Consider the following 23800-nt stretch of genomic DNA (forward strand, 5'->3'; position numbering starts at 1 on the left):
GTGGCAGTCAAATACTGAAAGCCTCGATTTAAAACAAAATATCTATCACAGCAGAGAGAATGGAAATAAGCATATAGCGGTTATGGAATGCTCTGAGGACACGTTGGGAGATATGCTTGTGAAACTAGACATCTGGATGCTGATTATAAAAAATTGGTTTTTATTAAATGGCAAATGGAAGGTTCCGCATTCTCATTGGTTATCAACAAACAAATGTAACGCTGTTCCTTTACAGGCAGTTGGCCTTTCACCTTCTATCAATAATGTTTAAACGATCCCCCCTTTGGGTCGATCGACTTTCCCATATTGAAGTTTATTTATTGTATGGAAATTATTTTTGAAAAGGGTTCTGAGTTCTAGGAAACGGGGGAGGAATAACTCAGCACTTGGCTGTATAGTTTTGATAGAGGATTAATTAAATGGTGCAACTCTGATTTATAAGATTCTTGTGGTGTGAATTTAGCATGTGTTTTTTTCCTTATGTCTCATATGTATTTGTTATGTTTAGCCATTCATTCATGATCGTTTCCAGCTAAATACTTTTAAGTGAGAAAGGTAGAATTCAATCATTTCTATGCCTTGAGGAAGTGTTCATATTTTATGTGCCTTCTTCTGCCTGGAAAGGATTCATATATTAATTCCCTTTTCAGTTTTCTTAAACAAATTTTTCACCCCATTTAAACTCAATTCGATTGCTAAAACCTCATGCCTATCTCACCTTATGAAATGCCTTGTGCCTTTGGTTAAATCTCTGTTCATGCTATTCCTTGGCCATTCCTTGGCCCCACACATCCCAGAAAACTAAGTCATTCATCAAAGTACCTCTGTCACATTTGTTTACTAGCCTAAATCAATATTTCACTGTAAGTCATCTCAGACCATTTTTTCTTATCTATTCATTGAGCGTGACTCGGAGAGAGCCCTCTCCTGTTCTTGTAGGGCTAGCTACCAGACTGAGCGTGGTTTGTGGTTACCCTGAATTTTTCCTTCCTTCAGCCTAAGGCAGATTTAGGTGCTAACATAGTGGCGACCATACTGGGGACAAAATGGTTTGCTTGAAGATTTTTTTCCCCAGTACATATGTCAAGTTTAGTGTTGATTGTTGATGGTGAACAACGATCAGACATAAGAAGACAACTGAAATCATTCACCTGGTGACTTCTTTCACTGAAGAATCGAACAACCAGTGCTTCATGGTGACTCCACTGTGGAGGGATCAATAGATTTGAGCTGAGATCACATTCCAGGCTTTCCAAATAAGATTCTGAAATTAGATTGGTCAAGGAATTTGCCTACGTTTAAATATGATGGTAAGAAGGACGTTGCTTTACATCTAGTTCAATTTTACATGCATATTCGCAAGTTGAAGGTTGATTTTCCTGAAGATTGCTTAATGAAGATATTCATGGCCACTCTAGAAGGTGAAGCCCAATCTTGGTATGAAAATTTGCCCGCTGCTTGTATTTAATATCTAAAGGATTTTCATGCTGTTTTCATTGAGAGATATAAAGATTCTTATCCATAATTAAATCTAGTTCATGACTGTTGCAAACATGCTTCTACTTTTATTGAAAGCCTTGAAAAATATTATGAAGATGATAATTTCATGGATGAAGAAATCAAGGAAGCCCTGTGTGAAAACCCATTTTAGCAGCATGATGATGATCATGAAAGTTTGCAGCAGAATCAAGATTGTAGTACGGTGGAAGATGAAGGAATTTTGCATCTTAACAGTCAATAGGAATTACATGAAATGGATCGGTAGTATGAGGAAAAATTGTACACTCCTTCACTTGAAATTAATGAAGACAATCACTGTTTGAGAAAAAGGAAACAAAAGGTCTTATCTCCTTTGTCTGAAGACGAGATAGATCAACTCTTGCATGGTTATGTTCCAGCTCAAGCTAAAGCGGACTTGTAGTGCACACATGGTCAAGAAAGTGTTGGTGAAACTTCTTCCTCTTTTGAAAAGGATGTCAGTCCGGTGAACAGCGTTATAGATCAGCAGGTTGAAGATGTCCATATGACTGAAAGTGATGAAAGAAAAGGTGTCGTTTCAGATCTGTCCATAGAAGAAGACAGCATGCAAGGAAGTCCAGTTCTAGTTCCAGAATGTGATAATGTCAAGACAACCATTTCAGATGTAGATTCAGATTGTGAGGACCAAGAAAACCTTGTACTAAGTCCCATGAAAGAGAACTCTGCTGCTGAAATCATCTGGGATGAAGAAGATAGAGTGTTGGATCCAAATGTTCTCATGTCATCAGAACACAGTCTTCATGAAGAGGTATCCAGTCAGCTCATGAACAGCAAGTTGAGATATTTTCTCAAGCAAGTGAAAAAGTTTCTCTGAATGAATTGGTGGTAGATGATATAAATGATAATGTTGGGTTTCAAGAATCATTTGAAGTTGCTTTTCTCATGATTGATGAATTTCATGAATGCAATGAGAATCTGGTTGTCATATCATATGAAGATGACCTACCATATATTTAGACTTCAGAAGAGCAGACCATTCAAGATTCCCTTTCAGACTCTTCCTCATATGTCTCATGTTTTGAAATTTTCTTTGAAGAGGAAATCTGCTCACCTATCTGTTTAGAATTTTTTGAAGACCGGGAGAATACTCTTATTTATGAAGAAAGACCAGAATCAAGAGAAAAAGATACCTTGTTTTTTCAGCAGGAGGAAGGACTTCATGTTTTTCAGGATCCAATGGCAGATTTGTTGTAGTCAGCAGTGAAGGTGATTATTGCAGTATTCAGTGATGAAGGGGATCATGGTCAATTATGTTTTTGGAGGCCCAGTTACCAGTATCTGTTGTTGACTAGAAGATCTGATCCAGAGAATCAATCAAGGAGGCATCTACTTGATTGGTTACATTGGAAGACACATTACACATGATTGTACATATTGCATTAGTACGTAGGTGGCTGTCATCATGATTTGAAACCCTTGAATCTTGATGGACTGCTGCCATTGAAACAATTTTTGTAAGTTCTTGTTTTAGTTAAGTCAGTCATGAGTCATTTCCTTTTGCATTGAGTCGGTTTTTTAGTCATGTTGGTTTCATAATTAATGTCGGTTTAAGTCAATTTCCAGTCAATAAATGTGTCAAAGTATTGTGTTGTTTGTCGAAATAATGACTCCATAACCCAATGGACGAAGGCACTGTATCCTCACCCAAGATCTGCAGTTCTTGGTACCTCCAAGGAGCTGAAGCTACCATCCCCCATTGGAGCCAATGTTAGAGTCGGTCTGAAGTGTCCTCCATCAGAGATCAAAACTCTTTATGCATTTCATTTTTTAGGAGTCCCACTCCATTCACCCACCTGCATTCCGCTATGGACATGCCATAATCTGACGGAAAAGGTCTTGTTAGTCAGTTCCCCTCATGTCTGGCACCTGCTGGCTCAAGCCTTTTGTCAAGGTTCACTAAAGTCCATGACAGTCAATATTTGATCCTTTAATGGACAAGAGTCATTTTCGATCATTAGGTCTATGGATTAATCAATTTGGTCTTTAAATATGTCCAGTAAAGCCATGTAGGCCAGAGTGAGGCCATTACAAAGTAATGATTCAAAGAGTTTCATCGTCATATTGATAAACTTCGACTGTTCTTCAAAACTCTATTTTGAATAAAAGTCAAACAGTGTCATTGGTGATAACATTTTCAAAAAAGTCGTCAGTTGATTTCTTCAGATGCAGGCATGGTTTCCATGGCCAAATTCCCTGTCGTGAATCCCTACAAAGAGTGTCGAAAATTTCATCATTTGAGCTAAAATTTCAAAGGGAAAGTGAAAATCAGTGTTGCTTTAAATTAGTGAAAAAGTGTCAAAACATAACATTAGAAAAATGGGTTTTTTGAAAAAGAAAAATTTAACTCATGACCTCAAAGTCTTTATATGCAAGTTTCCAACAAAATCGAAGATATTGTGCAAATCAAGAGCTTAGGGAGACATTACAAAGTCCTTGGGTGTGCATCGTGGCGTTTGTAGCAAGTTTGAAGGAGGTTTCAGGCGTGTGGCACATATAGGAAGGGGCGCGGTGCACATAAAGCCCACCCGCAGTGCAAATTTATAACTGGCGTGGCGCAAACCCAGGGCGTGGCGCACTGGGTTGCCTATGCGGCGCACAAAGTTGGAAAAGAAAATCTCTGCCTCTGCTCTATAAAAACTCGAATTCCTTGCTGCAAATAAATTTGTAAAGCTGTGAAACACTTTTGGACAGTGTTGGTTCGGTTGGATAAGGAGAGTGTAGTGCATTTTGTTGAGTTTATCAGTGAAAGCAAAATCCCCACTGAGGACCATGGATGGAACTACTGCTGTACAGTATATTTTGAGGCTATGAATGTTTGTAAGGTTATAAAACTTGATATAGGCAGCAGTTCTAACTGTGGCATTTTGAAGCTATGGCAGAACATTTGGCTTCCATCTTTGGTACTGAAAAAAGATAGAGTAAATTGCCCATTCTACTTTAAAATTGGGGCTTTCAGGAATGGAAACCGTTGTTCCTGAGTGCACACAAGGCCTAGCATCAGCCCTACTCTTCTTCTATATAACATGTATCAGAGGCCAGATATCATTACACCAGGGGTTGATCTTCCGGGTCATGCTCTGGATCCTCGAAGGGTCTAGGAACATGATCCAGGTGGATATTGGTGGCCACCCGCTAATTCCACTTGGATCCCCTCTAGTGCTTCTTACAGTTTTTTTCAGTTTCCTTAATTATAGCACAGTTTATTACTTTTAGCAGTTTTTCGGGTCCTAAACTTCCGAAGCCGTTTTGAGGCCCTAAATGACGTTTTTTGGGAAATCGTCTTTTCCGTCGTAGTCCTCGGAGAGATCTTTCCAACGGGCTATCATGCACGTCAAACAGAGATAGTATGACCAATTCGCGACCCCGGGAAGTTGATGTACCAACTTACCCAAAAACGGGGCCCACAATTTGGCGTTTCATCTTCTAGGGTTAGGTTTTGGAATGTGAAGGGTTTTCCATTGTTTCTCAACAATAAATAGGCCTTCGAGCCTAATTGTAAGACAGTTCAGAGGCATGTAGCCACAACATCTCTTCTCAGAGATAAGCTATCATCACCCTAGCTGGTTTATTTCCATTTCTGTTTGTAAGCATATTTCAGTATTTTATAGTAATGAATTGAGGTATTATTTCCGCTACATATCTGTCTTTATGGTTATCTCTGTATTTTATTGCATTCCTGTTTAAATCCAGATCAGAACATTTTGAGGATTTCTATGAAGACTTGTTTGAGGAGCTCAGCAAGTATGGAGAAATTGAAAGCTTGAACGTTTTAGACAACTTGGCTAATCACATGGTTGGCAATGTTTATGTACAGTTCAGGGAGGAAGAACATGTTGCTGCTACGTTGCGGGCTTTGACTGGTAGATTTTATGCTGGACGGCCAATCATAGTGGATTTCTCTACTGTTACTGACTTTCGTGAAGCATCATGTAGGCAATATGAAGAGAATACATGTAAACGTGTTGACTACTGTAATTTTATGCACCTTAAGAAGATCAGCAGGGAGCCCTAAAAAGCATTATGTGATGCCACATTCATTCACCATATGTTGGAATCTAGTCTCGGTACAGTCAATGAGGCTCTCTCTGGCCTTTGGGGGGACATGTCAAGGTTTTTGCCACAAGATGTGTCATTGAGGAGCTGAAAATGCTGGGAGAGTCATTTTCTAGAATCGAAAGTTGTTTTGGAGCTTTGGTTGCATAGAACCAAATGAAAGATTCTCTTTGAATAATTGGAGACAGTGAAAGCGGAGCTGGGGCAACTTTCTTGAATTCGCTAGACACATATTTTACGGGTATTGCCAATTGCATTATTCACAACCCGCTTGGAAAGGACTTAGGCAGTTATATCATGTTGATTTTATACAGACATGAGAAATTGGATTTGATGTGACAGTAGGGGAGGACGAGGAACAACAGGTCTCTCCCTCTAACAAACCTTTTTTAAAGAAATGAAAATCCACATTTGGCACAGAACTATCAATAGATAATAGCGAGGAAAGGACATTCCAAGAACCAGCCCAAGGAGACTGTAGTGAAGGACCTGCTGATGCCCCCTCCAACAAGGCTTTTGGAGATCTCCCCACTAACAAGTGTTTTGAAAGCGATGAAACTCCACGTCCAGTACAAAACCTAGAAGTATAAGTAAATAATACTAAGGAAATAAGTCTCCAATATCCAGCACACGAAAAATGTAGCCACAGACCTCTTGATGCTCCAACTAAAGTTATATTAATCCAAGCTGCAGAGTGTTGTTATAACTGGCCAACAACGAGAGCTCATTCACCAATTTGATGCCCGCATCAAATTGCTAAGATGATTGAAGTGTAATGCACCCATATGATGGAGAGAGAATTCAAATGGTTGGAAGCCTCTGAAGCAAAAAGACTGCAACCCATGCAGACGTCACCGGTGCACCTGAAATTTCAGGGGATAAAATGCCAAAGAAGATAGAATCAAGAGATAGGAGCAAGAATAAAAATAGGTTAGCAGTGAAATATCGACCCAGATTCAAAAGGTAAATTTAAAGTGGCAGTCAAAGACCGAAAGCCTCGATTTGAAACAAAATATCTATCACAGCAGAGAGAATGGAAACAAGGATACATCGGCTATGGAATGCTCTTAGGACACGTTGGGATATATGCTTGTGAAAATAGACATTTGGATGCTGATTATAAAAAATTGGTTTTTATTAAATGGCAAATGGAAGGTTCCGCATTCTCATTGGTTATCAACAAACAAATGTAACGTTGTTCCTTTACAGGCGGTTGACCTTTCACCTTCTGTCAATAATGTTTAAATGATCCCCCCTTTGGGTTGATCGACTTTCCCATATTGAAGTTTATATACTATATGGAATGTCTTTTTGGAAAGGGTTCTGAGTGCTGGCATTTTGAAGCTATGGCAGAACATTTGGCTTCCATCTTTGGTACTGAAAAAAGATAGAGTAAATTGCCCATTCTACTTTAAAATTGGGGCTTTCAGGAATGGAAACCGTTGTTCCTGAGTGCACACAAGGCCTAGCATCAGCCCTACTCTTCTTCTATATAACATGTATCAGAGGCCAGATATCATTACACCAGGGGTTGATCTTCCGGGTCATGCTCTGGATCCTCGAAGGGTCTAGGAACATGATCCAGGTGGATATTGGTGGCCACCCGCTAATTCCACTTGGATCCCCTCTAGTGCTTCTTACAGTTTTTTTCAGTTTCCTTAATTATAGCACAGTTTATTACTTTTAGCAGTTTTTCGGGTCCTAAACTTCCGAAGCCGTTTTGAGGCCCTAAATGACGTTTTTTGGGAAATCGTCTTTTCCGTCGTAGTCCTCGGAGAGATCTTTCCAACGGGCTATCATGCACGTCAAACAGAGATAGTATGACCAATTCGCGACCCCGGGAAGTTGATGTACCAACTTACCCAAAAACGGGGCCCACAATTTGGCGTTTCATCTTCTAGGGTTAGGTTTTGGAATGTGAAGGGTTTTCCATTGTTTCTCAACAATAAATAGGCCTTCGAGCCTAATTGTAAGACAGTTCAGAGGCATGTAGCCACAACATCTCTTCTCAGAGATAAGCTATCATCACCCTAGCTGGTTTATTTCCATTTCTGTTTGTAAGCATATTTCAGTATTTTATAGTAATGAATTGAGGTATTATTTACGCTACATATCTGTCTTTATGGTTATCTCTGTATTTTATTGCATTCCTGTTTAAATCCAGATCAGAACATTTTGAGGATTTCTATGAAGACTTGTTTGAGGAGCTCAGCAAGTATGGAGAAATTGAAAGCTTGAACGTTTTAGACAACTTGGCTAATCACATGGTTGGCAATGTTTATGTACAGTTCAGGGAGGAAGAAGATGTTGCTGCTACGTTGCGGGCTTTGACTGGTAGATTTTATGCTGGACGGCCAATCATAGTGGATTTCTCTACTGTTACTGACTTTCGTGAAGCATCATGTAGGCAATATGAAGAGAATACATGTAAACGTGTTGACTACTGTAATTTTATGCACCTTAAGAAGATCAGCAGGGAGCCCTAAAAAGCATTATGTGATGCCACATTCATTCACCATATGTTGGAATCTAGTCTCGGTACAGTCAATGAGGCTCTCTCTGGCCTTTGGGGGGACATGTCAAGGTTTTTGCCACAAGATGTGTCATTGAGGAGCTGAAAATGCTGGGAGAGTCATTTTCTAGAATCGAAAGTTGTTTTGGAGCTTTGGTTGCATAGAACCAAATGAAAGATTCTCTTTGAATAATTGGAGACAGTGAAAGCGGAGCTGGGGCAACTTTCTTGAATTCGCTAGACACATATTTTACGGGTATTGCCAATTGCATTATTCACAACCCGCTTGGAAAGGACTTAGGCAGTTATATCATGTTGATTTTATACAGACATGAGAAATTGGATTTGATGTGACAGTAGGGGAGGACGAGGAACAACAGGTCTCTCCCTCTAACAAACCTTTTTTAAAGAAATGAAAATCCACATTTGGCACAGAACTATCAATAGATAATAGCGAGGAAAGGACATTCCAAGAACCAGCCCAAGGAGACTGTAGTGAAGGACCTGCTGATGCCCCCTCCAACAAGGCTTTTGGAGATCTCCCCACTAACAAGTGTTTTGAAAGCGATGAAACTCCACGTCCAGTACAGAACCTAGAAGTATAAGTAAATAATACTAAGGAAATAAGTCTCCAATATCCAGCACACGAAAAATGTAGCCACAGACCTCTTGATGCTCCAACTAAAGTTATATTAATCCAAGCTGCAGAGTGTTGTTATAACTGGCCAACAACGAGAGCTCATTCACCAATTTGATGCCCGCATCAAATTGCTAAGATGATTGAAGTGTAATGCACCCATATGATGGAGAGAGAATTCAAATGGTTGGAAGCCTCTGAAGCAAAAAGACTGCAACCCATGCAGACGTCACCGGTGCACCTGAAATTTCAGGGGATAAAATGCCAAAGAAGATAGAATCAAGAGATAGGAGCAAGAATAAAAATAGGTTAGCAGTGAAATATCGACCCAGATTCAAAAGGTAAATTTAAAGTGGCAGTCAAAGACCGAAAGCCTCGATTTGAAACAAAATATCTATCACAGCAGAGAGAATGGAAATAAGGATACATCGGCTATGGAATGCTCTTAGGACACGTTGGGATATATGCTTGTGAAAATAGACATTTGGATGCTGATTATAAAAAATTGGTTTTTATTAAATGGCAAATGGAAGGTTCCGCATTCTCATTGGTTATCAACAAACAAATGTAACGTTGTTCCTTTACAGGCGGTTGACCTTTCACCTTCTGTCAATAATGTTTAAATGATCCCCCCTTTGGGTTGATCGACTTTCCCATATTGAAGTTTATATACTATATGGAATGTCTTTTTGGAAAGGGTTCTGAGTGCTGGCATTTTGAAGCTATGGCAGAACATTTGGCTTCCATCTTTGGTACTGAAAAAAGATAGAGTAAATTGCCCATTCTACTTTAAAATTGGGGCTTTCAGGAATGGAAACCGTTGTTCCTGAGTGCACACAAGGCCTAGCATCAGCCCTACTCTTCTTCTATATAACATGTATCAGAGGCCAGATATCATTACACCAGGGGTTGATCTTCCGGGTCATGCTCTGGATCCTCGAAGGGTCTAGGAACATGATCCAGGTGGATATTGGTGGCCACCCGCTAATTCCACTTGGATCCCCTCTAGTGCTTCTTACAGTTTTTTTCAGTTTCCTTAATTATAGCACAGTTTATTACTTTTAGCAGTTTTTCGGGTCCTAAACTTCCGAAGCCGTTTTGAGGCCCTAAATGACGTTTTTTGGGAAATCGTCTTTTCCGTCGTAGTCCTCGGAGAGATCTTTCCAACGGGCTATCATGCACGTCAAACAGAGATAGTATGACCAATTCGCGACCCCGGGAAGTTGATGTACCAACTTACCCAAAAACGGGGCCCACAATTTGGCGTTTCATCTTCTAGGGTTAGGTTTTGGAATGTGAAGGGTTTTCCATTGTTTCTCAACAATAAATAGGCCTTCGAGCCTAATTGTAAGACAGTTCAGAGGCATGTAGCCACAACATCTCTTCTCAGAGATAAGCTATCATCACCCTAGCTGGTTTATTTCCATTTCTGTTTGTAAGCATATTTCAGTATTTTATAGTAATGAATTGAGGTATTATTTACGCTACATATCTGTCTTTATGGTTATCTCTGTATTTTATTGCATTCCTGTTTAAATCCAGATCAGAACATTTTGAGGATTTCTATGAAGACTTGTTTGAGGAGCTCAGCAAGTATGGAGAAATTGAAAGCTTGAACGTTTTAGACAACTTGGCTAATCACATGGTTGGCAATGTTTATGTACAGTTCAGGGAGGAAGAACATGTTGCTGCTACGTTGCGGGCTTTGACTGGTAGATTTTATGCTGGACGGCCAATCATAGTGGATTTCTCTACTGTTACTGACTTTCGTGAAGCATCATGTAGGCAATATGAAGAGAATACATGTAAACGTGTTGACTACTGTAATTTTATGCACCTTAAGAAGATCAGCAGGGAGCCCTAAAAAGCATTATGTGATGCCACATTCATTCACCATATGTTGGAATCTAGTCTCGGTACAGTCAGTGAGGCTCTCTCTGGCCTTTGGGGGGACATGTCAAGGTTTTTGCCACAAGATGTGTCATTGAGGAGCTGAAAATGCTGGGAGAGTCATTTTCTAGAATCGAAAGTTGTTTTGGAGCTTTGGTTGCATAGAACCAAATGAAAGATTCTCTTTGAATAATTGGAGACAGTGAAAGCGGAGCTGGGGCAACTTTCTTGAATTCGCTAGACACATATTTTACGGGTATTGCCAATTGCATTATTCACAACCCGCTTGGAAAGGACTTAGGCAGTTATATCATGTTGATTTTATACAGACATGAGAAATTGGATTTGATGTGACAGTAGGGGAGGACGAGGAACAACAGGTCTCTCCCTCTAACAAACCTTTTTTAAAGAAATGAAAATCCACATTTGGCACAGAACTATCAATAGATAATAGCGAGGAAAGGACATTCCAAGAACCAGCCCAAGGAGACTGTAGTGAAGGACCTGCTGATGCCCCCTCCAACAAGGCTTTTGGAGATCTCCCCACTAACAAGTGTTTTGAAAGCGATGAAACTCCACGTCCAGTACAGAACCTAGAAGTATAAGTAAATAATACTAAGGAAATAAGTCTCCAATATCCAGCACACGAAAAATGTAGCCACAGACCTCTTGATGCTCCAACTAAAGTTATATTAATCCAAGCTGCAGAGTGTTGTTATAACTGGCCAACAACGAGAGCTCATTCACCAATTTGATGCCCGCATCAAATTGCTAAGATGATTGAAGTGTAATGCACCCATATGATGGAGAGAGAATTCAAATGGTTGGAAGCCTCTGAAGCAAAAAGACTGCAACCCATGCAGACGTCACCGGTGCACCTGAAATTTCAGGGGATAAAATGCCAAAGAAGATAGAATCAAGAGATAGGAGCAAGAATAAAAATAGGTTAGCAGTGAAATATCGACCCAGATTCAAAAGGTAAATTTAAAGTGGCAGTCAAAGACCGAAAGCCTCGATTTGAAACAAAATATCTATCACAGCAGAGAGAATGGAAATAAGGATACATCGGCTATGGAATGCTCTTAGGACACGTTGGGATATATGCTTGTGAAAATAGACATTTGGATGCTGATTATAAAAAATTGGTTTTTATTAAATGGCAAATGGAAGGTTCCGCATTCTCATTGGTTATCAACAAACAAATGTAACGTTGTTCCTTTACAGGCGGTTGACCTTTCACCTTCTGTCAATAATGTTTAAATGATCCCCCCTTTGGGTTGATCGACTTTCCCATATTGAAGTTTATATACTATATGGAATGTCTTTTTGGAAAGGGTTCTGAGTGCTGGCATTTTGAAGCTATGGCAGAACATTTGGCTTCCATCTTTGGTACTGAAAAAAGATAGAGTAAATTGCCCATTCTACTTTAAAATTGGGGCTTTCAGGAATGGAAACCGTTGTTCCTGAGTGCACACAAGGCCTAGCATCAGCCCTACTCTTCTTCTATATAACATGTATCAGAGGCCAGATATCATTACACCAGGGGTTGATCTTCCGGGTCATGCTCTGGATCCTCGAAGGGTCTAGGAACATGATCCAGGTGGATATTGGTGGCCACCCGCTAATTCCACTTGGATCCCCTCTAGTGCTTCTTACAGTTTTTTTCAGTTTCCTTAATTATAGCACAGTTTATTACTTTTAGCAGTTTTTCGGGTCCTAAACTTCCGAAGCCGTTTTGAGGCCCTAAATGACGTTTTTTGGGAAATCGTCTTTTCCGTCGTAGTCCTCGGAGAGATCTTTCCAACGGGCTATCATGCACGTCAAACAGAGATAGTATGACCAATTCGCGACCCCGGGAAGTTGATGTACCAACTTACCCAAAAACGGGGCCCACAATTTGGCGTTTCATCTTCTAGGGTTAGGTTTTGGAATGTGAAGGGTTTTCCATTGTTTCTCAACAATAAATAGGCCTTCGAGCCTAATTGTAAGACAGTTCAGAGGCATGTAGCCACAACATCTCTTCTCAGAGATAAGCTATCATCACCCTAGCTGGTTTATTTCCATTTCTGTTTGTAAGCATATTTCAGTATTTTATAGTAATGAATTGAGGTATTATTTCCGCTACATATCTGTCTTTATGGTTATCTCTGTATTTTATTGCATTCCTGTTTAAATCCAGATCAGAACATTTTGAGGATTTCTATGAAGACTTGTTTGAGGAGCTCAGCAAGTATGGAGAAATTGAAAGCTTGAACGTTTTAGACAACTTGGCTAATCACATGGTTGGCAATGTTTATGTACAGTTCAGGGAGGAAGAACATGTTGCTGCTACGTTGCGGGCTTTGACTGGTAGATTTTATGCTGGACGGCCAATCATAGTGGATTTCTCTACTGTTACTGACTTTCGTGAAGCATCATGTAGGCAATATGAAGAGAATACATGTAAACGTGTTGACTACTGTAATTTTATGCACCTTAAGAAGATCAGCAGGGAGCCCTAAAAAGCATTATGTGATGCCACATTCATTCACCATATGTTGGAATCTAGTCTCGGTACAGTCAGTGAGGCTCTCTCTGGCCTTTGGGGGGACATGTCAAGGTTTTTGCCACAAGATGTGTCATTGAGGAGCTGAAAATGCTGGGAGAGTCATTTTCTAGAATCGAAAGTTGTTTTGGAGCTTTGGTTGCATAGAACCAAATGAAAGATTCTCTTTGAATAATTGGAGACAGTGAAAGCGGAGCTGGGGCAACTTTCTTGAATTCGCTAGACACATATTTTACGGGTATTGCCAATTGCATTATTCACAACCCGCTTGGAAAGGACTTAGGCAGTTATATCATGTTGATTTTATACAGACATGAGAAATTGGATTTGATGTGACAGTAGGGGAGGACGAGGAACAACAGGTCTCTCCCTCTAACAAACCTTTTTTAAAGAAATGAAAATCCACATTTGGCACAGAACTATCAATAGATAATAGCGAGGAAAGGACATTCCAAGAACCAGCCCAAGGAGACTGTAGTGAAGGACCTGCTGATGCCCCCTCCAACAAGGCTTTTGGAGATCTCCCCACTAACAAGTGTTTTGAAAGCGATGAAACTCCACGTCCAGTACAGAACCTAGAAGTATAAGTAAATAATACTAAGGAAATAAGTCTCCAATATCCAGCACACGAAAAATGTAGCCACAGACCTCTTGATGCTCCAACTAAAGTTATATTAATCCAAGCTGCAGAGTGTTGTTATAACTGGCCAACAACGAGAGCTCATTCACCAATTTGATGCCCGCATCAAATTGCTAAGATGATTGAAGTGTAATGCACCCATATGATGGAGAGAGAATTCAAATGGTTGGAAGCCTCTGAAGCAAAAAGACTGCAACCCATGCAGACGTCACCGGTGCACCTGAAATTTCAGGGGATAAAATGCCAAAGAAGATAGAATCAAGAGATAGGAGCAAGAATAAAAATAGGTTAGCAGTGAAATATCGACCCAGATTCAAAAGGTAAATTTAAAGTGGCAGTCAAAGACCGAAAGCCTCGATTTGAAACAAAATATCTATCACAGCAGAGAGAATGGAAATAAGGATACATCGGCTATGGAATGCTCTTAGGACACGTTGGGATATATGCTTGTGAAAATAGACATTTGGATGCTGATTATAAAAAATTGGTTTTTATTAAATGGCAAATGGAAGGTTCCGCATTCTCATTGGTTATCAACAAACAAATGTAACGTTGTTCCTTTACAGGCGGTTGACCTTTCACCTTCTGTCAATAATGTTTAAATGATCCCCCCTTTGGGTTGATCGACTTTCCCATATTGAAGTTTATATACTATATGGAATGTCTTTTTGGAAAGGGTTCTGAGTGCTGGCATTTTGAAGCTATGGCAGAACATTTGGCTTCCATCTTTGGTACTGAAAAAAGATAGAGTAAATTGCCCATTCTACTTTAAAATTGGGGCTTTCAGGAATGGAAACCGTTGTTCCTGAGTGCACACAAGGCCTAGCATCAGCCCTACTCTTCTTCTATATAACATGTATCAGAGGCCAGATATCATTACACCAGGGGTTGATCTTCCGGGTCATGCTCTGGATCCTCGAAGGGTCTAGGAACATGATCCAGGTGGATATTGGTGGCCACCCGCTAATTCCACTTGGATCCCCTCTAGTGCTTCTTACAGTTTTTTTCAGTTTCCTTAATTATAGCACAGTTTATTACTTTTAGCAGTTTTTCGGGTCCTAAACTTCCGAAGCCGTTTTGAGGCCCTAAATGACGTTTTTTGGGAAATCGTCTTTTCCGTCGTAGTCCTCGGAGAGATCTTTCCAACGGGCTATCATGCACGTCAAACAGAGATAGTATGACCAATTCGCGACCCCGGGAAGTTGATGTACCAACTTACCCAAAAACGGGGCCCACAATTTGGCGTTTCATCTTCTAGGGTTAGGTTTTGGAATGTGAAGGGTTTTCCATTGTTTCTCAACAATAAATAGGCCTTCGAGCCTAATTGTAAGACAGTTCAGAGGCATGTAGCCACAACATCTCTTCTCAGAGATAAGCTATCATCACCCTAGCTGGTTTATTTCCATTTCTGTTTGTAAGCATATTTCAGTATTTTATAGTAATGAATTGAGGTATTATTTCCGCTACATATCTGTCTTTATGGTTATCTCTGTATTTTATTGCATTCCTGTTTAAATCCAGATCAGAACATTTTGAGGATTTCTATGAAGACTTGTTTGAGGAGCTCAGCAAGTATGGAGAAATTGAAAGCTTGAACGTTTTAGACAACTTGGCTAATCACATGGTTGGCAATGTTTATGTACAGTTCAGGGAGGAAGAACATGTTGCTGCTACGTTGCGGGCTTTGACTGGTAGATTTTATGCTGGACGGCCAATCATAGTGGATTTCTCTACTGTTACTGACTTTCGTGAAGCATCATGTAGGCAATATGAAGAGAATACATGTAAACGTGTTGACTACTGTAATTTTATGCACCTTAAGAAGATCAGCAGGGAGCCCTAAAAAGCATTATGTGATGCCACATTCATTCACCATATGTTGGAATCTAGTCTCGGTACAGTCAATGAGGCTCTCTCTGGCCTTTGGGGGGACATGTCAAGGTTTTTGCCACAAGATGTGTCATTGAGGAGCTGAAAATGCTGGGAGAGTCATTTTCTAGAATCGAAAGTTGTTTTGGAGCTTTGGTTGCATAGAACCAAATGAAAGATTCTCTTTGAATAATTGGAGACAGTGAAAGCGGAGCTGGGGCAACTTTCTTGAATTCGCTAGACACATATTTTACGGGTATTGCCAATTGCATTATTCACAACCCGCTTGGAAAGGACTTAGGCAGTTATATCATGTTGATTTTATACAGACATGAGAAATTGGATTTGATGTGACAGTAGGGGAGGACGAGGAACAACAGGTCTCTCCCTCTAACAAACCTTTTTTAAAGAAATGAAAATCCACATTTGGCACAGAACTATCAATAGATAATAGCGAGGAAAGGACATTCCAAGAACCAGCCCAAGGAGACTGTAGTGAAGGACCTGCTGATGCCCCCTCCAACAAGGCTTTTGGAGATCTCCCCACTAACAAGTGTTTTGAAAGCGATGAAACTCCACGTCCAGTACAGAACCTAGAAGTATAAGTAAATAATACTAAGGAAATAAGTCTCCAATATCCAGCACACGAAAAATGTAGCCACAGACCTCTTGATGCTCCAACTAAAGTTATATTAATCCAAGCTGCAGAGTGTTGTTATAACTGGCCAACAACGAGAGCTCATTCACCAATTTGATGCCCGCATCAAATTGCTAAGATGATTGAAGTGTAATGCACCCATATGATGGAGAGAGAATTCAAATGGTTGGAAGCCTCTGAAGCAAAAAGACTGCAACCCATGCAGACGTCACCGGTGCACCTGAAATTTCAGGGGATAAAATGCCAAAGAAGATAGAATCAAGAGATAGGAGCAAGAATAAAAATAGGTTAGCAGTGAAATATCGACCCAGATTCAAAAGGTAAATTTAAAGTGGCAGTCAAAGACCGAAAGCCTCGATTTGAAACAAAATATCTATCACAGCAGAGAGAATGGAAATAAGGATACATCGGCTATGGAATGCTCTTAGGACACGTTGGGATATATGCTTGTGAAAATAGACATTTGGATGCTGATTATAAAAAATTGGTTTTTATTAAATGGCAAATGGAAGGTTCCGCATTCTCATTGGTTATCAACAAACAAATGTAACGTTGTTCCTTTACAGGCGGTTGACCTTTCACCTTCTGTCAATAATGTTTAAATGATCCCCCCTTTGGGTTGATCGACTTTCCCATATTGAAGTTTATATACTATATGGAATGTCTTTTTGGAAAGGGTTCTGAGTGCTGGCATTTTGAAGCTATGGCAGAACATTTGGCTTCCATCTTTGGTACTGAAAAAAGATAGAGTAAATTGCCCATTCTACTTTAAAATTGGGGCTTTCAGGAATGGAAACCGTTGTTCCTGAGTGCACACAAGGCCTAGCATCAGCCCTACTCTTCTTCTATATAACATGTATCAGAGGCCAGATATCATTACACCAGGGGTTGATCTTCCGGGTCATGCTCTGGATCCTCGAAGGGTCTAGGAACATGATCCAGGTGGATATTGGTGGCCACCCGCTAATTCCACTTGGATCCCCTCTAGTGCTTCTTACAGTTTTTTTCAGTTTCCTTAATTATAGCACAGTTTATTACTTTTAGCAGTTTTTCGGGTCCTAAACTTCCGAAGCCGTTTTGAGGCCCTAAATGACGTTTTTTGGGAAATCGTCTTTTCCGTCGTAGTCCTCGGAGAGATCTTTCCAACGGGCTATCATGCACGTCAAACAGAGATAGTATGACCAATTCGCGACCCCGGGAAGTTGATGTACCAACTTACCCAAAAACGGGGCCCACAATTTGGCGTTTCATCTTCTAGGGTTAGGTTTTGGAATGTGAAGGGTTTTCCATTGTTTCTCAACAATAAATAGGCCTTCGAGCCTAATTGTAAGACAGTTCAGAGGCATGTAGCCACAACATCTCTTCTCAGAGATAAGCTATCATCACCCTAGCTGGTTTATTTCCATTTCTGTTTGTAAGCATATTTCAGTATTTTATAGTAATGAATTGAGGTATTATTTCCGCTACATATCTGTCTTTATGGTTATCTCTGTATTTTATTGCATTCCTGTTTAAATCCAGATCAGAACATTTTGAGGATTTCTATGAAGACTTGTTTGAGGAGCTCAGCAAGTATGGAGAAATTGAAAGCTTGAACGTTTTAGACAACTTGGCTAATCACATGGTTGGCAATGTTTATGTACAGTTCAGGGAGGAAGAACATGTTGCTGCTACGTTGCGGGCTTTGACTGGTAGATTTTATGCTGGACGGCCAATCATAGTGGATTTCTCTACTGTTACTGACTTTCGTGAAGCATCATGTAGGCAATATGAAGAGAATACATGTAAACGTGTTGACTACTGTAATTTTATGCACCTTAAGAAGATCAGCAGGGAGCCCTAAAAAGCATTATGTGATGCCACATTCATTCACCATATGTTGGAATCTAGTCTCGGTACAGTCAATGAGGCTCTCTCTGGCCTTTGGGGGGACATGTCAAGGTTTTTGCCACAAGATGTGTCATTGAGGAGCTGAAAATGCTGGGAGAGTCATTTTCTAGAATCGAAAGTTGTTTTGGAGCTTTGGTTGCATAGAACCAAATGAAAGATTCTCTTTGAATAATTGGAGACAGTGAAAGCGGAGCTGGGGCAACTTTCTTGAATTCGCTAGACACATATTTTACGGGTATTGCCAATTGCATTATTCACAACCCGCTTGGAAAGGACTTAGGCAGTTATATCATGTTGATTTTATACAGACATGAGAAATTGGATTTGATGTGACAGTAGGGGAGGACGAGGAACAACAGGTCTCTCCCTCTAACAAACCTTTTTTAAAGAAATGAAAATCCACATTTGGCACAGAACTATCAATAGATAATAGCGAGGAAAGGACATTCCAAGAACCAGCCCAAGGAGACTGTAGTGAAGGACCTGCTGATGCCCCCTCCAACAAGGCTTTTGGAGATCTCCCCACTAACAAGTGTTTTGAAAGCGATGAAACTCCACGTCCAGTACAGAACCTAGAAGTATAAGTAAATAATACTAAGGAAATAAGTCTCCAATATCCAGCACACGAAAAATGTAGCCACAGACCTCTTGATGCTCCAACTAAAGTTATATTAATCCAAGCTGCAGAGTGTTGTTATAACTGGCCAACAACGAGAGCTCATTCACCAATTTGATGCCCGCATCAAATTGCTAAGATGATTGAAGTGTAATGCACCCATATGATGGAGAGAGAATTCAAATGGTTGGAAGCCTCTGAAGCAAAAAGACTGCAACCCATGCAGACGTCACCGGTGCACCTGAAATTTCAGGGGATAAAATGCCAAAGAAGATAGAATCAAGAGATAGGAGCAAGAATAAAAATAGGTTAGCAGTGAAATATCGACCCAGATTCAAAAGGTAAATTTAAAGTGGCAGTCAAAGACCGAAAGCCTCGATTTGAAACAAAATATCTATCACAGCAGAGAGAATGGAAATAAGGATACATCGGCTATGGAATGCTCTTAGGACACGTTGGGATATATGCTTGTGAAAATAGACATTTGGATGCTGATTATAAAAAATTGGTTTTTATTAAATGGCAAATGGAAGGTTCCGCATTCTCATTGGTTATCAACAAACAAATGTAACGTTGTTCCTTTACAGGCGGTTGACCTTTCACCTTCTGTCAATAATGTTTAAATGATCCCCCCTTTGGGTTGATCGACTTTCCCATATTGAAGTTTATATACTATATGGAATGTCTTTTTGGAAAGGGTTCTGAGTGCTGGCATTTTGAAGCTATGGCAGAACATTTGGCTTCCATCTTTGGTACTGAAAAAAGATAGAGTAAATTGCCCATTCTACTTTAAAATTGGGGCTTTCAGGAATGGAAACCGTTGTTCCTGAGTGCACACAAGGCCTAGCATCAGCCCTACTCTTCTTCTATATAACATGTATCAGAGGCCAGATATCATTACACCAGGGGTTGATCTTCCGGGTCATGCTCTGGATCCTCGAAGGGTCTAGGAACATGATCCAGGTGGATATTGGTGGCCACCCGCTAATTCCACTTGGATCCCCTCTAGTGCTTCTTACAGTTTTTTTCAGTTTCCTTAATTATAGCACAGTTTATTACTTTTAGCAGTTTTTCGGGTCCTAAACTTCCGAAGCCGTTTTGAGGCCCTAAATGACGTTTTTTGGGAAATCGTCTTTTCCGTCGTAGTCCTCGGAGAGATCTTTCCAACGGGCTATCATGCACGTCAAACAGAGATAGTATGACCAATTCGCGACCCCGGGAAGTTGATGTACCAACTTACCCAAAAACGGGGCCCACAATTTGGCGTTTCATCTTCTAGGGTTAGGTTTTGGAATGTGAAGGGTTTTCCATTGTTTCTCAACAATAAATAGGCCTTCGAGCCTAATTGTAAGACAGTTCAGAGGCATGTAGCCACAACATCTCTTCTCAGAGATAAGCTATCATCACCCTAGCTGGTTTATTTCCATTTCTGTTTGTAAGCATATTTCAGTATTTTATAGTAATGAATTGAGGTATTATTTCCGCTACATATCTGTCTTTATGGTTATCTCTGTATTTTATTGCATTCCTGTTTAAATCCAGATCAGAACATTTTGAGGATTTCTATGAAGACTTGTTTGAGGAGCTCAGCAAGTATGGAGAAATTGAAAGCTTGAACGTTTTAGACAACTTGGCTAATCACATGGTTGGCAATGTTTATGTACAGTTCAGGGAGGAAGAACATGTTGCTGCTACGTTGCGGGCTTTGACTGGTAGATTTTATGCTGGACGGCCAATCATAGTGGATTTCTCTACTGTTACTGACTTTCGTGAAGCATCATGTAGGCAATATGAAGAGAATACATGTAAACGTGTTGACTACTGTAATTTTATGCACCTTAAGAAGATCAGCAGGGAGCCCTAAAAAGCATTATGTGATGCCACATTCATTCACCATATGTTGGAATCTAGTCTCGGTACAGTCAATGAGGCTCTCTCTGGCCTTTGGGGGGACATGTCAAGGTTTTTGCCACAAGATGTGTCATTGAGGAGCTGAAAATGCTGGGAGAGTCATTTTCTAGAATCGAAAGTTGTTTTGGAGCTTTGGTTGCATAGAACCAAATGAAAGATTCTCTTTGAATAATTGGAGACAGTGAAAGCGGAGCTGGGGCAACTTTCTTGAATTCGCTAGACACATATTTTACGGGTATTGCCAATTGCATTATTCACAACCCGCTTGGAAAGGACTTAGGCAGTTATATCATGTTGATTTTATACAGACATGAGAAATTGGATTTGATGTGACAGTAGGGGAGGACGAGGAACAACAGGTCTCTCCCTCTAACAAACCTTTTTTAAAGAAATGAAAATCCACATTTGGCACAGAACTATCAATAGATAATAGCGAGGAAAGGACATTCCAAGAACCAGCCCAAGGAGACTGTAGTGAAGGACCTGCTGATGCCCCCTCCAACAAGGCTTTTGGAGATCTCCCCACTAACAAGTGTTTTGAAAGCGATGAAACTCCACGTCCAGTACAGAACCTAGAAGTATAAGTAAATAATACTAAGGAAATAAGTCTCCAATATCCAGCACACGAAAAATGTAGCCACAGACCTCTTGATGCTCCAACTAAAGTTATATTAATCCAAGCTGCAGAGTGTTGTTATAACTGGCCAACAACGAGAGCTCATTCACCAATTTGATGCCCGCATCAAATTGCTAAGATGATTGAAGTGTAATGCACCCATATGATGGAGAGAGAATTCAAATGGTTGGAAGCCTCTGAAGCAAAAAGACTGCAACCCATGCAGACGTCACCGGTGCACCTGAAATTTCAGGGGATAAAATGCCAAAGAAGATAGAATCAAGAGATAGGAGCAAGAATAAAAATAGGTTAGCAGTGAAATATCGACCCAGATTCAAAAGGTAAATTTAAAGTGGCAGTCAAAGACCGAAAGCCTCGATTTGAAACAAAATATCTATCACAGCAGAGAGAATGGAAATAAGGATACATCGGCTATGGAATGCTCTTAGGACACGTTGGGATATATGCTTGTGAAAATAGACATTTGGATGCTGATTATAAAAAATTGGTTTTTATTAAATGGCAAATGGAAGGTTCCGCATTCTCATTGGTTATCAACAAACAAATGTAACGTTGTTCCTTTACAGGCGGTTGACCTTTCACCTTCTGTCAATAATGTTTAAATGATCCCCCCTTTGGGTTGATCGACTTTCCCATATTGAAGTTTATATACTATATGGAATGTCTTTTTGGAAAGGGTTCTGAGTGCTGGCATTTTGAAGCTATGGCAGAACATTTGGCTTCCATCTTTGGTACTGAAAAAAGATAGAGTAAATTGCCCATTCTACTTTAAAATTGGGGCTTTCAGGAATGGAAACCGTTGTTCCTGAGTGCACACAAGGCCTAGCATCAGCCCTACTCTTCTTCTATATAACATGTATCAGAGGCCAGATATCATTACACCAGGGGTTGATCTTCCGGGTCATGCTCTGGATCCTCGAAGGGTCTAGGAACATGATCCAGGTGGATATTGGTGGCCACCCGCTAATTCCACTTGGATCCCCTCTAGTGCTTCTTACAGTTTTTTTCAGTTTCCTTAATTATAGCACAGTTTATTACTTTTAGCAGTTTTTCGGGTCCTAAACTTCCGAAGCCGTTTTGAGGCCCTAAATGACGTTTTTTGGGAAATCGTCTTTTCCGTCGTAGTCCTCGGAGAGATCTTTCCAACGGGCTATCATGCACGTCAAACAGAGATAGTATGACCAATTCGCGACCCCGGGAAGTTGATGTACCAACTTACCCAAAAACGGGGCCCACAATTTGGCGTTTCATCTTCTAGGGTTAGGTTTTGGAATGTGAAGGGTTTTCCATTGTTTCTCAACAATAAATAGGCCTTCGAGCCTAATTGTAAGACAGTTCAGAGGCATGTAGCCACAACATCTCTTCTCAGAGATAAGCTATCATCACCCTAGCTGGTTTATTTCCATTTCTGTTTGTAAGCATATTTCAGTATTTTATAGTAATGAATTGAGGTATTATTTCCGCTACATATCTGTCTTTATGGTTATCTCTGTATTTTATTGCATTCCTGTTTAAATCCAGATCAGAACATTTTGAGGATTTCTATGAAGACTTGTTTGAGGAGCTCAGCAAGTATGGAGAAATTGAAAGCTTGAACGTTTTAGACAACTTGGCTAATCACATGGTTGGCAATGTTTATGTACAGTTCAGGGAGGAAGAACATGTTGCTGCTACGTTGCGGGCTTTGACTGGTAGATTTTATGCTGGACGGCCAATCATAGTGGATTTCTCTACTGTTACTGACTTTCGTGAAGCATCATGTAGGCAATATGAAGAGAATACATGTAAACGTGTTGACTACTGTAATTTTATGCACCTTAAGAAGATCAGCAGGGAGCCCTAAAAAGCATTATGTGATGCCACATTCATTCACCATATGTTGGAATCTAGTCTCGGTACAGTCAATGAGGCTCTCTCTGGCCTTTGGGGGGACATGTCAAGGTTTTTGCCACAAGATGTGTCATTGAGGAGCTGAAAATGCTGGGAGAGTCATTTTCTAGAATCGAAAGTTGTTTTGGAGCTTTGGTTGCATAGAACCAAATGAAAGATTCTCTTTGAATAATTGGAGACAGTGAAAGCGGAGCTGGGGCAACTTTCTTGAATTCGCTAGACACATATTTTACGGGTATTGCCAATTGCATTATTCACAACCCGCTTGGAAAGGACTTAGGCAGTTATATCATGTTGATTTTATACAGACATGAGAAATTGGATTTGATGTGACAGTAGGGGAGGACGAGGAACAACAGGTCTCTCCCTCTAACAAACCTTTTTTAAAGAAATGAAAATCCACATTTGGCACAGAACTATCAATAGATAATAGCGAGGAAAGGACATTCCAAGAACCAGCCCAAGGAGACTGTAGTGAAGGACCTGCTGATGCCCCCTCCAACAAGGCTTTTG

At 40.3% G+C, this 23800-nt stretch overlaps 8 pseudogenes; all 8 read left to right on the forward strand.

Moving 5' to 3' along the window:
* Nucleotides 1-4411: 4411 nt before the first annotated feature.
* LOC149163972 (splicing factor U2af small subunit B-like) lies at nucleotides 4412-5551 on the forward strand (annotated as a pseudogene).
* Nucleotides 5552-6938: 1387 nt separating this feature from the next.
* On the forward strand, nucleotides 6939-8078 carry LOC149163973 (splicing factor U2af small subunit A-like; annotated as a pseudogene).
* A 1387-nt stretch (nucleotides 8079-9465) lies between these two features.
* On the forward strand, nucleotides 9466-10605 carry LOC149163974 (splicing factor U2af small subunit B-like; annotated as a pseudogene).
* A 1387-nt stretch (nucleotides 10606-11992) lies between these two features.
* On the forward strand, nucleotides 11993-13132 carry LOC149163975 (splicing factor U2af small subunit B-like; annotated as a pseudogene).
* A 1387-nt stretch (nucleotides 13133-14519) lies between these two features.
* On the forward strand, nucleotides 14520-15659 carry LOC149163976 (splicing factor U2af small subunit B-like; annotated as a pseudogene).
* A 1387-nt stretch (nucleotides 15660-17046) lies between these two features.
* Nucleotides 17047-18186, forward strand: LOC149163977 (splicing factor U2af small subunit B-like; annotated as a pseudogene).
* Nucleotides 18187-19573: 1387 nt separating this feature from the next.
* On the forward strand, nucleotides 19574-20713 carry LOC149163978 (splicing factor U2af small subunit B-like; annotated as a pseudogene).
* A 1387-nt stretch (nucleotides 20714-22100) lies between these two features.
* Nucleotides 22101-23240, forward strand: LOC149163979 (splicing factor U2af small subunit B-like; annotated as a pseudogene).
* The last annotated feature ends 560 nt before the right edge of the window (nucleotides 23241-23800 follow it).

The sequence above is a fragment of the Pinus tabuliformis genome, chromosome 5_1 (assembly GCF_031772625.1).
Source record: "Pinus tabuliformis cultivar Carrire ecotype Pingquan chromosome 5_1, CPIR1, whole genome shotgun sequence".
Taxonomy (NCBI): Eukaryota; Viridiplantae; Streptophyta; class Pinopsida; order Pinales; family Pinaceae; genus Pinus; species Pinus tabuliformis.